The sequence below is a fragment of the Oryctolagus cuniculus genome, chromosome 1 (genome assembly GCF_051225735.1).
Source record: "Oryctolagus cuniculus isolate XC-2025 breed Fujian yellow rabbit chromosome 1, ASM5122573v1, whole genome shotgun sequence".
NCBI classification, from domain to species: domain Eukaryota; kingdom Metazoa; phylum Chordata; class Mammalia; order Lagomorpha; family Leporidae; genus Oryctolagus; species Oryctolagus cuniculus.
In genome coordinates this window covers 46,224,026-46,238,995 of record NC_142867.1, presented here as the reverse complement: position 1 = coordinate 46,238,995, position 14,970 = coordinate 46,224,026, and the positions used below count along the sequence as shown (strand labels likewise).

Here is a 14,970-nt window from a genome sequence, read left to right as displayed (position 1 = left end):
ATTAACTTCAAAGACATAACTTTTAAGAGCCAAAAACTGCCGGTGCCACGGCTCACTAGGCTAATCCTCCGCCTTGCGGCGCCAGCACACCGGGTTCTAGTCCCGGTCGGGGCGCCGGATTCTGTTCCGGTTGCCCCTCTTCCAGTCCAGTCCTCTGCTGTGGCCCGGGAGTGCAGTGAAGGATAGCCCAGGTACTTGGGCCCTGCACCCTATGGGAGACCAGGATAAGTACCTGGCTTCTGCCATCGGATCAGCGTGGTGCGCTGGCCGCAGCACGCTGACCGCGGCAGCCATTGGAGGGTGAACCAACGGCAAAGGAAGACCTTTCTCTCTCTCTCTCTCTCTCACTGTCCACTCTGCCTGTCAAAAAAAACAAACAAACAAACAAAAAAAACCCAAAAACTGGCAGACAACTGAGGATATCCATTTCTCTGCTATTCTTGACAAAATGTGTAATTTTATGCCAGTCATTAAAAAATCTCAGATAAACCTAGATTGAGGAACGGCTACAAAGTCACTGATTGGTACTCTTCAGAAGTATCAAGATCATAAAAACGTGGAAGGACAGAGGAAACCAAAGAAATAAGTAGATATAGTATGATGTAGTATGTAAGCTACATTAGAGAACATTATGGGGAAAACTGGTAAAATTAGAATAAGGTGTGTGATAACACTGTAGTAATTTTTTTTCTAATATTATGTAAGGTGTTGGTTAATATTTGGGGAAGGAATGTACTATTGCACTTTGCTTAAGTCTAAAATTAGTTCAGAATGAGCTTTTAGAATGTAATGATGTTTGAACATAGGGTTCTATAGGGTGGTGTGGAGGGAGGTAATCTAATCTGGAGGGTTTGGGAAGGCTTCCCAGAGGAAGTGATGCTTGAATGGAGTATGAAAGATTAAGTTGGGATTATTCAAGTGAGAAAAAAGAAAGATGTTCCAGACAGTACTTTTAGGCAAGAAAAGTTTAATAAAACATATGAGGACCAGAAAGAACCAACCAACGTTATTTGCAGGTGTTGTGATTATCAACATGGAAGAGATAAAAGGATCTACAAATAAATTGTTAGTATACAAGAATATAAAGAAGTAAAATGCTTCTCATCTAGAAGATTACTTGTGCATGACAAAATTAAGTGGAGACAAGCTAACAGCAGTGGTAATAAAGACACCCTACTATGTGTAATGTGTCCAAACAACAGACTTAGATTCCTCAATCATGTGTCTAGATTAAGGCAGATACAGACCAAATGAAGCTCTATAGAGTCAGTTGTGAAGTATCAGTTACATTGTACCTTCAATAAATGTCCTCCAAGGGTGGTTTGGGTATTGACTTCTGGCTGACAGAAAAAGTATGGAACATTGAGTGGAAGCTAGTTTTTGTTCTGTTTGTTTTCAAATGAAACCTGAGAGTGGCATCAGTTTCTTCTAATCATCTTCACTGAATGTAACTGGCCACACTTGAAGGCTGAAAAAGGCTGAAAAATACAATGTAGGAAGAAGTGGAAATGTTGATTTAATAGACCTGCCATAGTGCTGTATTTCTAAATTTTGTAATCATACAACTTATATAGATATCAAAGGTTGTTTCCTCATTGTTAAAGAGTAGGCAGGACTTTTTGGTTAAAAAGATTAGATGTCAGTTGTGCCTTGCTGATACTTAGTTTGTAATAGCTTTTGCAGCTGTGCAATGAAATGTTCTGTAGGTAACAGGTCCATTTGTTCAGTAGTGTAGGTTGGCTCTTTTTTTTTTTTCTTGTCTAGTTGATACATTCATGAAAGTGGAATGTTGAAGTACCCTGTTATTATTGGAGCAAATGTCTCTAGATCCCTTAATATTGTAAATAGTTGGGTGCTCCGGAAATAGCTGGGTGCGCTAGCATTGGGTGCATGTACATTTACTAAAGTCACATCTTTCTGTTGAATTGATCCCTTAATCATTACATAGTGCCCTTTGTCCCTGTTAAGTTGTTGTCTTAAAGTCTTTTTTTTCTGATATTAGGATGGCTGCTCCAGCTTGTTTTTCATTTTCATTTGCATGGAATATCTTCTTCATCCCTTCACTTTTTTTTAAGATTTGTTTTTATTTATTTGACAGTTACAGAGAGAGGTAGAGACAGAGACCTTCCATCTGCTGGTTCACTCTCAATTGGCTGCGACAGCCCAAGCTGCGCCAGTCTGAAGCCAGGAGCCAGGAGCTTCTGCCAGGTCTCCCACATGAGTGCAGGGACCCAAGGACTTGGGCCACCTTCTACCTGCTTTCCCAGGCCATAGCAGAGAGCTGGATGGGAAGAGGAACAGCCGTGATGAGAACCAGCGCCCATATGGGATGCCAGTGCCATGGGCGAAGGATTAACCCACTGCGCCATGGCACCAGCCCCTTTTCTCTGGCTTAATTGTTCTGCCTACAACTTCTAGTACTATATTGAATGAGAGTGGTAACAATGAACATTGGGGCCGGCACTGTGGCTTAGCAGGTAAAAACCACTACCTTCCCTGCTGGCATCCCATGTGTGTACTGGTTCAAGTCCTGACTGCTCCACTTCCAATCGCACTCTTTGCTATGGCCTGGGAAAGCAGCAGAGGATGGTCCAAGTCCTTGGGCCCTGGCACCCACGCAGGAGATCTAGAAGAAGCTCCTGGTTCCTGGCTTTGGATCAGCACAGCTCTGGCCATTGTGGCCATTTGAGGAGTGAATCAGTGGATGGAAAACTCTCTCTCTCTCTCTCCCTCCCTCTCAAATAAACTGCCTTTCAAATAAAATAAATAAATCTTTAAAAAAAAAATTGGACCTTCTTCTCTGAGTCTAGCTCTTTTGCCCAGGTGGGGAATTTTTTTTCTGTCAAGAACCATTTGAATATTTATAACATCATTTGTGGGCCATACAAAATTATCAACTTAAAAATTAGTTTACTATAGATTTATTGAATTTTGAGTCCCACTCATGGCTGCCTTGCCAGGGCTAAACCAAATAATTTCATGGCTCTAAGATGGTCCACAGACTGGATCTTCCTCATTTTTGTGACTTAGAGGAAATGCTTTCAGCTTTTCCCCATTCAGTATGATGTTGGCTGAGGGGTTTTCAAATATAGCATTTTTTTAAAAAGATTTATTTATTTGAAAGTCAGTGTTACACAGAGAGAGAAGGAGAGGCAGAGAGAGAGGTCTTCCATCTGCTGGTTCACTCCCTGGATCTGTGTCAATCTGAAGCCAGGAGCCAGAAGCTTCTTTTGGGTCTCCCACGTGGGTGCAGGGGCCCAAGGACTTGGGCCATCTTCTACTGCTTTCCCAGGCATAGCAGAGAGCTGGATCAGAAGTGGAGCAGCTGAAACTTGAACCAGTGTCCATATGGGATGCCAGCACTGCAGGCAGTGGCTTTACCCGCTACGCCACAGCGCTGGCCCCCTTATATAACGTTTTTATGTTAAGATATGTTCCTTCTACACCTAATTTGTTCAGAGTATTTTTTTAATATCATGAATGGATGCTGAATTTTATTAAATGCTTTTTCTGTATCTATTGAAGTGATAACATGATTTTTATGCTTCATTCTGTTGATGTAGTCATGTTTATTTGCTTGTGTCAAATCATCCTTGTATCACTTGGATAAATACCACTTGACACAATTAATGATCTTTTTGATGTGTATTGCTTTCCTTTTTAAATATCCTTTTCATTTTAATTTTTATTAAAATTTAACAGACTCAATATGATTTGTAGATACAAATTTAAGGCATAATGATATTTCCTTCCTCCCTCCCTCCCACTCTTCTTCCTTCAACCTTTCTGTCTTTTTTGTTTTTAGTTTCTGTGATAACATTTTAAATTTACATTGCAGTAAAAAGGCTTAATACACCACCAAATAGAAGTTTAACAAATAAAAAGCAAAAAGATCTTAGTTTAGTGGGAATATAAACAACAACTGAATGGAAAAAATTATTTTATTATTATTATTTTCTTCGTCCTTATGTCATTTATTTTTAGATTATGTTGTCAATACATAATCATTTCTTTAATTTTATGGGATAACAGATTCATGGATTAATCTGAGAACTTAATCTAACATTTGTTGCTCTGGGAGTACGTGCTCAAGAATCAGAATGGGGTACCAGTGTCCTTTTGGGATCCCAGTCTAGATTTGGGGCAATCTGTTTTCCAATTGGGTAATTATAGAGGCTGGTTGCAAAAAGAGCTTCAATTCTTTCTCATGGCAATATTATTTCACAAGTTCTTCTCATCCAGAGATGGGCTCTGTTTCTCGACCCTTTGGACTAAGTCTGTGCCTTTGGCCGATAGAATGGGGTAAACCATGTCCCATTTCTGAGCCTAGATCAAGAAACCTTAGTTGCTTTCTATCTCTCCTAACTCTGCCACTGTTGTGAAAATAAACTTGTGTTTTCCTACTGGATGAAACACAAGTTGTGCTATCCAAAGTCACGCTAAGCCAATCAACCCATAGTTGATATAGCAACATGACGATATGAATGGACCCAGCTGGGACTGGCCAACACCTATGCAGACCAGCACAGCTCATGAGAATTAGCAAGTGGTGGTGGTTAAGTCACAATGATTTGACTTTCTTGAGCAGAAATAACCAATACAGTTGCATTGCTTTGAACCTTGGAAGATGTTACTTAAGGTGGAGGCACTGTGCTCTATGATTAGATACACCAAGACGTTTTTCAGTTGCTAAAAACTTCAAAGTAACATACACTAGAAATGTGTGATGCTGAAGATTGAGTGGTGGCTGTCATTATTACATCAAATGGTGATTAGTTTTTGATGAATTCTGCTGAAAATTATTCATGGGAAAGAACTGGGTTAGTTTCACTGAGGTTTTTTAACTCTGACTTTCATGATGCCCATCCTGTGACTGTCTCAAATCTTAATGTTATGGCAACATAATCACATTCTTTTGCTCATTATGTAGAAGGATATGATTTCAATTTGGCTACTTCTTTGAGAGCAGAAAATTGCTGAAATGATACTAATGAAATGCTCCCTCACTTACATGCCCTTAAAAATATCTCAATTATTTGTGTTGTTCTCCGTTTTCCTTTGACCTTTCCCCATAGACATCTACTTGGCATATCATACAAAGGGATGTTTTTCAGACGAAGGAGAAGAAAATGTTCACCTGTTTCAAAAAGCTGCCACCAGGATCCTGACACAGGCAAAGATTCTTTCTCTCATCACCATATTATTTCCCTGAACAGACTGTAATTTCATCAATTTTCCATGCCTGCGGTCATGAATGCTTGGCATTACCATATCTTAACATTAACAAAAAGGGGATTTCATGGCTCCAGTTTTCACTTGAAGGCAAGGGGGGCGTGAAGACCTCATCAGAAATATGGCGTGTCTCATGTTGACTCACACACATGCCTCTGGGTGTAGGCTTTCCGTGGCTCTCTTTTTCCTTCAAGTTGCTGCCAAGGGTGGGCTTTACTCCCCATCTTCCATGCCCCACACTCCCATCCCCTTAGCCAATCCCCTCAGGTAACAGAGAGGTCACGTCTTCTGTGAAGCCAGTTTTTATACTGTTAGTTTTATACACTGTTAGTGCTTAAAAAAGCTAAACTCCTTTTCCAGAATCAAAGTGCAAAGGAGCAATTTTTGGGGAAGCTTAGGTATCATTTAAAGTAATAGATTTATTTTTCTTTGCATTTCCTTAACTACTCATATGACTTTGAAATTAGATAGAGGTATTTATTTCCTTTCAAAATTTATTGTTAATCATGGCAAAAACCTTTTAATAAAGTGTTAAAAGAACTGTTGTATAAAGGAATGTCTTTACTCCTTGAACTTTTCTTTATTTTTTTAAAATTTACTTATTTATTCAGAAGGCAGAATAATGAAGAGAGAGGGAGAGACAGAGAGAAAGCCATCTTCCAACTGCTGCTTTACTCCCCAGATGGCCACAATAGCCAGCTCTGGGCCAGGCCGAAGCCAGGAGCCAGGAACCCCATCTGGGTCTCCTATGTGTACTTGAGCCATCTTCTGCTGCCTTCGCAGGCACACTAGCAGGTAGTGCGTCAAAAGCAGAGTAGCCAGAACTCAAACCAGCACTCTGATATGGGAGGCCAGCATTTCCAGTGGCAGCTTAACCTGCTACACCACAACAACTACAACACTGGCCCCACTGGACTCCTTTCTCATTCTGGTTATTACTAGCTGTATGGACTTTGGGCAAGTGACTTAGTTATGCAGTTACAAGTTACTTCTATGTGTTTTCTCATGTGTGAAATCATAGTAATGCTTATTTCACAAGCTTCAGTCTGCTCATATCTATAAAATGCTTCTACCAGTACTTGGTACATGTTTGAGTTTCCACAAAATATATGAGTATGGACCCATGTAACTACTTTTCCAGGTAAGATAATAAAAATGTCTGGGGTCAGCTTTGTGGTACAGAGGTTAAGCCACCTCTGTGATGCCAGCGCCCCTTGTCAGAGCCAGTTCAAGTAGTGGCTTCTCTGCTCCTGACCAAACTCCCTGATAATGTACCTGGGAAGGCCCTGGAAGATGGCCTAAGGACTTGGGCCCCTGTCACCCTGTGGGAGACCCAGAAGGTGTTGCTGGTTCAGGGCTGTGGCCTGGCTGAGACTGGCTGTTACAGCCATCTGGGGAGTGAACCAGCAGATGAATGATGTCTCTCTCTCCCTCTCTGTCATTCTGCCTTTCAAATAAACAAATGCATTTTATAAAGAAATTTCCATAACCCTCAAATATTCCTTATATTTCTCCACTCATCCATAGCTTCCAAATCCCCCTCCAACCAACCACAAACTCGTTTTCTGCAACTGTTGACTCAATTTCCCTGCTCTAGAACATCATGTAAAGGACCATACAGTATACATTCTGTTTATGTCTGACTTCTTTCACTCTGTAGAATATTCTGGAACTTCATCTGTGTTTCTTTTTATTGTTCTAGGGATATAGAGTTCTAGGGATATGAGTATATCACAATTTGCTTATTCATTATCCTTGCTTATCTTTTAAGATTTATTTATTTATTTGAAAGAGTTATAGAAAGGGTGAGACAGAGACAGAGATCCTTCACCCACTGGTTCACTCCCCAGATGGCTGCAAAAAACAGGGCTAGGCCAAGGCAAAGCCAGGAGTTTCATCCAGTTCTCCCATGTGGGTGCATGGGCCCAAACACTTGCACCATCTTCAACTGCTTTTCACAGGCCATTATCAGGGAGCTAGATTGGAAGTGGAGCAGCAGGTACATGAACTCATATGTGGTACCTGTGTTGCAGGTAGTGGCTTGACCCACTGTACCACAGTACTGGTCCCTGTTTATTCATTCTGATGACAACATCCAATTTGTCAATAGTATTTTCTATGGTTACCACTTTTATGCTTAAAGAATCTCGATTATCTCAAAGCAGTGAAATTTTTTTTTTTTTAACTTTCTGGAAATTTAATCATTTTAGTTCTTACATTTTGGTCTGAGGTCCATTTTGAATTTCTTTTTGTATATGGTAAGACGCAGTAGTTAAGGTTCATTTTATCCCATGGGAATATCCAGTTGTTCCAGTACCATTTGTTGAAATGACCTTTTATTTTTCTTTTTTAAAAGAGTTATTTTTATTTATTTGAAAGGCAGAGTGACCAAAAGAGAGAGGGAGAGACAGAGAGAAACAGATCTCCCATCTGCTGGTTCACTCCCCAGATGGCCACAATTGCTGGGGCTGGACCAGGCTAAAGTCAAGAGCCCAGAACTCCATCCGGGTCTCCAACATGGGTGACAGGGAAGCAAATACCTGGGCCATCTTCCTCGGCTTTCCCTGGCACTTTAACAAGGAGCCGGATTGGAAGCAGAGCAACAGGGACTCAAATCAGCGCTCCAATAGAGAATGCTGCTACTGCAGGCACCAGAACACCAGCCCTGATTTTCTTTTTTCTCATTGAATTATGTTGGCATTTTTTTTTGAAAAGCAACTGCATACACACATTTATAGAATCGTTATAATTTTCTCTGTATGATAATGTCATTCATGAGAGTTTTACTTCTTGTTAAATCTAAACACTTTTTTTTTGTTTTATTACATTGGTTAGGGCCTTTAATATAATTTTGAATAAAAGTTGTAAGAATAGACCAGTCTGCCTTGCTTGTGATCTTTCCATTAAGCATTATATTAGCAAAAGATTTTTTAAAGAGAAGATTAAGTATCTATGTGTAAATGTATATTTATACCCACTCATGAATATGTGTATGTATGTGTGTGTGTATATATACAGAGAGAGATAGATATGCATGTACTATTCTTCTCCATTTACCATTTATCTATATGCCTAGCCTTACTGTAATATCATACTCTCTAGATTACTATAGTTTTATAATACATCTGAACTCAGATATTAAAAACCCTCAATTTGTTCTTCTTTTGCAAAATTATTTTGGCTCTTCTAATTATTTTACATTTTTATGAAAATTTTTTCAACATTTTTTTATTTATTTGAAAGTCAAAGTTACAGAGAGAAGAGAAGACACAGATCTTCTCATCTGCTGGTTCACTCCCCAAATGACTTCAATGGCCAGGGCTGGGCCCAATTTTTATGTAAACTTCAGAATCCACTTTTCAATGTTTTCATTTTTTGAGCCTGCTTTAATATTCATTTCTATTGCTTTGAATATACAGCTCAATTTGTGGCTTAAAGATATTTTAGTAACAGTGAGATCTCCTACATATGGACATTTCATCCTTTAATATCTAGCAGTAATGCTATTATTGTGTGTTTTCACAATACTGTTCCTGGGTATATTTTATTAAGTTTATTCTTATGTACTTTTTTTAGATTTTTAATTAGTTTATTTTGAGAGGTAAAGCTACAGACAGAGAGAGGGGGAGAGACAGGGAGAAAAGTTTTCCGTCTGCTGGTTCACTTCCCAACTAGCCACAATGGCCAGAGCTGGGCCAGTCAAAAGCCAGGAGCCTCCTCTAAGTCCAGATCCCCAGTGCATGTGCAGGGGCCCAGGCACTTGGGCCATCCTCACTGCCCTTCCTGGCCATCCGCAGAGAGCTGGATCAGAAGAAGGACAGCCGGGACACAGACTGGAACCCATATGGCATGCTGGCACCGCAGGCAGACGCTTAGCCTACCACACCACAAGTGCAGACCCCCTTCCTATGTACTTTTATACATTTTTAAATTTAATTTTGCAATTTTTTAATATATAAAAATACACTTATGTGGCTTTGAACCCAACTTGTAACCTCCCAAAATTCCCTTTTAATTATAATAATTATATATAAATTAATAAGCAATATATGAACTAAAATAATATTATAGCATTATCTAGAATCTAAAACCCATTACCACTTCTAGTGCTCTTCATTTTTTTGTGTACAACTACATTTTTATCTAGTATTTTCTGTCTTTATTCTGAAGTACTTTCTTTGACATTTCTTTTTTTTTTTTTTTTTTTTTTTTGACAGGCAGAGTGGACAGTGAGAGAGAGAGAGAGAGAGAAAGGTCTTCCTTTGCCGTTGGTTCACCCTCCAGTGGCCGCCGCGGCCGGCGCACCGCGCAGATCCGATGGCAGGAGCCAGGTACTTATCCTGGTCTCCCATGGGGTGCAGGGCCCAAGCACTTGGGCCATCCTCCACTGTACTCCCTGGCCACAGCAGAGAGCTGGCCTGGAAGAGGGGCAACCAGGACAGAATCCAGTGCCCCGACCGGGACTAGAACCCGATGTGCCGGCGCCGCAAGGTGGAGGATTAGCCTAGTGAGCCGCGGCGCCGGCCCTGACATTTCTTAAAGTATAAGTGTACAGGAAATCTATTTTAACTTTTGCTTGTCTAAAAATGTCTTAATTTTGCCTTTATTTTTGAATGGTATTTTATCCACAAATAGAATGAGACATAATAGTTATGGTGATAGAACAGGATAGAGGGGCCAGCACTGTGCCATAGAAGATTAACCTCCACCTGCAGTGTCAGCATCCCATATGCATGCTGGTTCTAGTCCTAGCTGCTCCATTTCTGATCCAGCTCCTTGCTAATGCATCTGGGATAGCAGCAGCAGAGGTCCAAGTGCTTTGGCCCCTGTACCCACATGGGAGACCTGGAAGAAGCTCCTGACTCCCTGCTTCTGCTTGGCCCAGCCTCGGCTGTTGTGGCCATTTGGGGAATGAACCGGTGGATGGAAGATTCTCGTCTCTCGTCTCTCGTCTCTCGTTTCTCTTCTCTTTTCTCTCTCTCTTTCTCTCTTTTTCTCTCTCTTTCTCTCTCTCTCTCTTCCTCTCTCTCTCTCTCTCTCTCTCTCTCTCTCTCCCTCCCTCCCTCCCTCCATATTTCTGCCTTTCAAATAAATAAATAAATCTTTAAAAAAAATAATAGGATAAAGTGCCTATTGGTATAACTACAGCTTTAGTTACAGACCTAAAGTCATTATTTTCATTTTCTTTTAATATTTAAGAAGTGTCATCCTATTATCATTTGGTTTTTCATTGTTTGTATAGACTGTCCCCTACTTATGGTAGTTCACCTTACGAGCTTTCAACTTTATGATGGTGTGAAACCAATACACATTCTGTAGAAACGATACTTTGCATTTTACATGTTACTCTTTTCCCAGGCTAACTACATGCGATACAAAGCTTTCTCACCATGCTGGGCAGTGGCAGCTCCACCCACCCTGTGAGCATGGTAAATGACCAGTACTCCATGTTAGTGCATTGCTGAGCTCTGACATTCTAGGTGAATTGACTTATGAGTTTTTGAGACATAAATCCAAGGAGCATCTGTATTAGACATCAGTGATAACTCCTATCTTTATTCCTCTAAGTATCATGTCTCCCCCTACCCTCAACTGCTCTTAAAAATCATCTATTGTTAGTTTTCAGCAATTTGATTAAGATACTTGTGTTTTTGTGTTTATCCTTCTTGGAATTCATTGTATTCTGTGGGTGGGTGTTTCTCATTGCATTGGGAAAATTTCCAGTTATTAACTTATTAAATTTTATCTTCTCCCACCCATCATCTCCTTTCCTTGCAAAATAGTCCAGTTACCACTTGATGTTATTCCATAGTGTACCATAAAAATTTTAAGGCTTAATGCTTCAGAGGAAATAATTTCTGAGGCAATGTCAAATTCACCAATGTTATTGTGCAGTATCTGATCTTCTACTAAGCCATGAAGTAAAATTTTCATTTAAGAAGTTGTATTTTTAGGATTCCTTTCGTTTCAGCTTTATTGTTTATCTTTGTCTCCTCATTATGTTCATGTTTCTCCTTACATCCTCTAATAGATGAGTAAAGTCCTCTTCTGCCATCACTTCTCTTATGTCTGGGTCTGTTCTAGTGGCTTATTCTTCTACAAATTTTGTCTATATTTTCCAGCTTCTTTACAGTCTAGTAATTTTAAAGTTTTTTCCAGAAATTGTGGATGCTAAACCTTGGAGGGTCTGGATTCTGTTGTCTTCCTTTAAGGCATGTTAAGTTTTATCACTACAGGTAGTTAATTTTCTGGCAGGTCATATTTGTCTTCACTGGGAAAAGACACGAAAGCTTTGGGCTAGGTGTTGTGCTGCAGCAGGTTAAACCACTGTTCGGGACATCCACATCCCATATTGGAGTTCCTGGTTTAAGTTCCAGCTGCCCCACTTCCAATATCGCTTCCTGTGAAGCAGCAGATGGTGGCTCAAGTGCTTGGGCTCCTGCCATTCATGTCAGAGACCAGCATGAAGCTTCAGGCTCCTGGCTTCAGCCTGACCTGGTTCTGGCTGATTCAAGCATGTGGGCAGTAAACCAGTAGATGGAAGACCTCCCACTTTCTCTCTGTCTTTATGTCTCTCTGCCTTTCATTCTGCCTTTCAAGTAGATTAAAAAAAAAAAAAACTTCAATTTTTTTTAAAAAGCTTTGTTAAGACTGGATTAGAAAAAATTTTATTCTTGGCATAATGTAACTCTACTTTGTTTGTTCTTTTTTTCCCCCCAGAAACCTTTTATTTAAGGAATACAAACTTCATGAATTTCATAAATACAACTTTAGGGATGTAATGATTCTTCCTACCATACCTGCCCCCTCCCACCCACTATCCCACCCTTCTCCTCCTCTTTCTCCTATTCCCATTCTTATTTTTTACTAAAATCTATTTTCGATTAACTTGATACATGGAAGGTTAACTCTATAGTAAGTAAAGAGTTAAATAGTATAAAAAAAATCTGTTCCTCAACAGTTTTTTGATTTCTCTTTTGATTTCTTCTCTGACCCACTGTTCATTCAGGAGCATATTGTTCAGTCTGCATGTGTTTGCATATGTTCTAGAGATTCTTGAGTTGTTGGTTTTCAGTTTCATTCCATTTGTAGTCAAAGAAGATGCATGGTATGATTTGATTTTTTTTTAATTTGCTGAGACTTGCTTTATGGCCTAGCCTGTGGTCTATCCAAGGCAAGTTCCATGCACTGGTGAGAAGACTGTGTATTCTGCAACTGTAGGTTGAGAAGTCCTGAAGATATCCATTAGGTCCATTAGGACTATAGTGTCAATTAAATCTGCCATTTCCTTGCCGATCTTCTGTCTGGTTGATCTGTCCATTGCTGAAAGTGGGGTATTAAAGTCCTCCATTACTATTGTATGGGAGTCTGTATCTCCCTTTAGATCCATTAACATTTCCTTTAAATAGCCAGGTGCCCTACATAATTAGGTGCATATATTTATTATTATAGTCACATCTTCCTGTTGAATTGATCCCTTAATCATTGCATAGTGCCCTTCTTTGTCTCTTTTAACAGTTTTTATGTTAATGTCTATTTTGTCTGATATTAAGATGGCTATACCAGTTCTTTTTTGGCTTCTGTTAGCATGAAATATCTTTTTCCATCCTTTCACTTTCAGTCTGCATGCATCTTTGTTGGTGAGGTGTGTTTCTTGTAGGCAACAAATAGATGGGTTTTGTTTTTTAATCCATTCAGCCAGTCTGTGTCTGTCTCCTCCCTCCCTCCCTCCCTCCCTCCCTCCCTCCCTCCCTCCCTTTCTCTCTCTCTCTCTCTCTCTCTCTCTCGATTTATTTATTTATTTAGTTATTTATTTATTTATTTATTTGAAGGCAGAGTTGCAGAGGCAGAGAGAGAGGTCTTCTATCCACTGGCAACTGCCAGAGCTGCACCAATCCATATTTAGGAGCCAAGAACTTCCTCCAGGTCTCCCACATGGGTGCCGGGTCCCAAGGACTTGGGCCATTTTCTCTACTTGGGCCATAGAAGAGAGCTGGATGAGAAGTGGAGCAGCCAGGACTCGAACCAGCACCCATATGGGATGCTGGCACTGCAGAGGGCAGCTTTACCCACTATGCCACAGCTCCAGCCCTGAGTCTGTCTCTTTAAACTAGAGAGTTGAGGCCATTTACATTCTATGTGACTATTGATAAGTAATGACTTGGCTCTGCCATTTTATCATAAATATTCCTATTGTTTACTTTGGATTTTCTTTGTACTTTCATTGAGAGATTTTCTGCCTTCGCCTTATTTTATGATGACCATGTTACTGTGTTTCTGTGTGCAGCACATCCTTTAGCATCTGTTGTAAAGTTGGAGGATGGTGACAAATTCTTTTAATTTCTGTTTGTTATAGAAGGTGTTTATTTCACCTTCATTCATAAATGAGAGCTTTGCAGGGTACAGTATACTGGGTTGACAGTTTTTTATCTTAAGACAGAATATATCTTGCCATTCTCTTCTTCTTCCTCTTCCTCCTCCTCCTCCTTCATCTCCTCCTCCTCCTTCATCATCATCATCATCATCATCAGAGGGGAGGTTTAATCTGCTCTGTCAGCTCACTTCCTCTCCTCAAGGAGACCAATGCCTGATCCCTAGCCCCAGTGGGTATAATATTCATTCACACTGCCACAAGAACCTCACAAAGGATCCTGCAGCAATCATCCCCACCGGGGAATCAGGGAGCCCTGAGCATGTGGAACTGCCCACAGTGACTGCCCAAAGACCCAGCCACACCCTGTGCCCTCCCACACAGCCACAGTGCCGGTGCACAGGGCTCCCATAGTCACAAGCACCCAGCCCTCCATCAGTTCTCCCAGCTAGACTCACACATCTGTTGGCTGGTTGCTGGGTATGCGGACATGAACTGGCACAGCTGTGACGTGTGTCCAAAATAGTGACTGCCCTCTCTCAGCCAGCTACAGGATGCTGGTGCTGGGTGTCTGGGGAGACAGAAAAGTGCCCGCTTTTTTCCCTCTAGGTTGGCAGGTACACTGTCTCCCACAGGGCTCCAAGCCAGACTCCTGCCAGGCTCTTACTGCAGCTTTATCTCCAGTGGCTTGGGCTGCTGCGGCCCAGTTTCACCTCACTCCAAAGCTGGTACTGAGGCTCTCTGCTGCTGGGATCCTGAGTTGTGTGCATCCACATCTTCCATGCAGGTCCACACTGCCCCTCTAAGTTGTATGGAGTTTCCTCTGCCGTTTTCTCCCTAACTCTTCCCTGAGACTGCGCTCTCTCTACATTTTTTCAAATGTCTTCCCCTAGACTAGAGCAGTAAGCTCCCTCCCTATTCCACCATCTTGGTCTCTTTGTAACTCTGCTTTTAAGATGCAGCCTTTTGGGGTCTCTAGTAGATGCCCTTGTTATTCTGTTAGCCCTCACTGCTCTGGAGAAGTCTGGTGTCCCTGAGATCTGTGCGAGCTGCTGCAGTTGCTCAGCGTGGAGCATTGCAATAACTGCTCTTTGCCCGGGCTCGTGAACTTGTACCCTGTGCACGTGCAGTTTAACATTCAGTCTGAGATTCATGGGATCCATAAAGACTTACAGTGCTCTTTCACTGTGTAGAAAGTACCGTTCCCTCCAGACGCTGATTATCTCTCTCTCCCTTACAACTGTCCTCTGTTTGCCCAGAGAGACTATTGTTCTCTCTTGGATTCTCCATATCTTCACTGAGGCTTGCAAAATGCCTATGGGGAGAAGTCTGGGATGATCAAAGAACTTACCTTCTAGTCTTGAGCT

At 41.0% G+C, this 14,970-nt stretch overlaps 1 long non-coding RNA gene across 3 annotated transcripts in view; it reads left to right on the top strand.

Moving 5' to 3' along the window:
• LOC149128373 (uncharacterized) overlaps positions 1–14,970 on the top strand; it is a 66,871-nt gene that overhangs the window by 17,147 nt on the left and 34,754 nt on the right. Inside the window, exon 3 of one of the 3 annotated variants that reach the window (XR_016212725.1) lies at positions 5,076–5,560. The exons of the other annotated variants lie outside the window; for them this stretch is intronic. This is a non-coding gene — a long non-coding RNA (uncharacterized LOC149128373). Of the gene's footprint in view, positions 1–5,075; positions 5,561–14,970 lie in introns of those variants that run through there. 3 annotated transcript variants of the gene reach the window in all.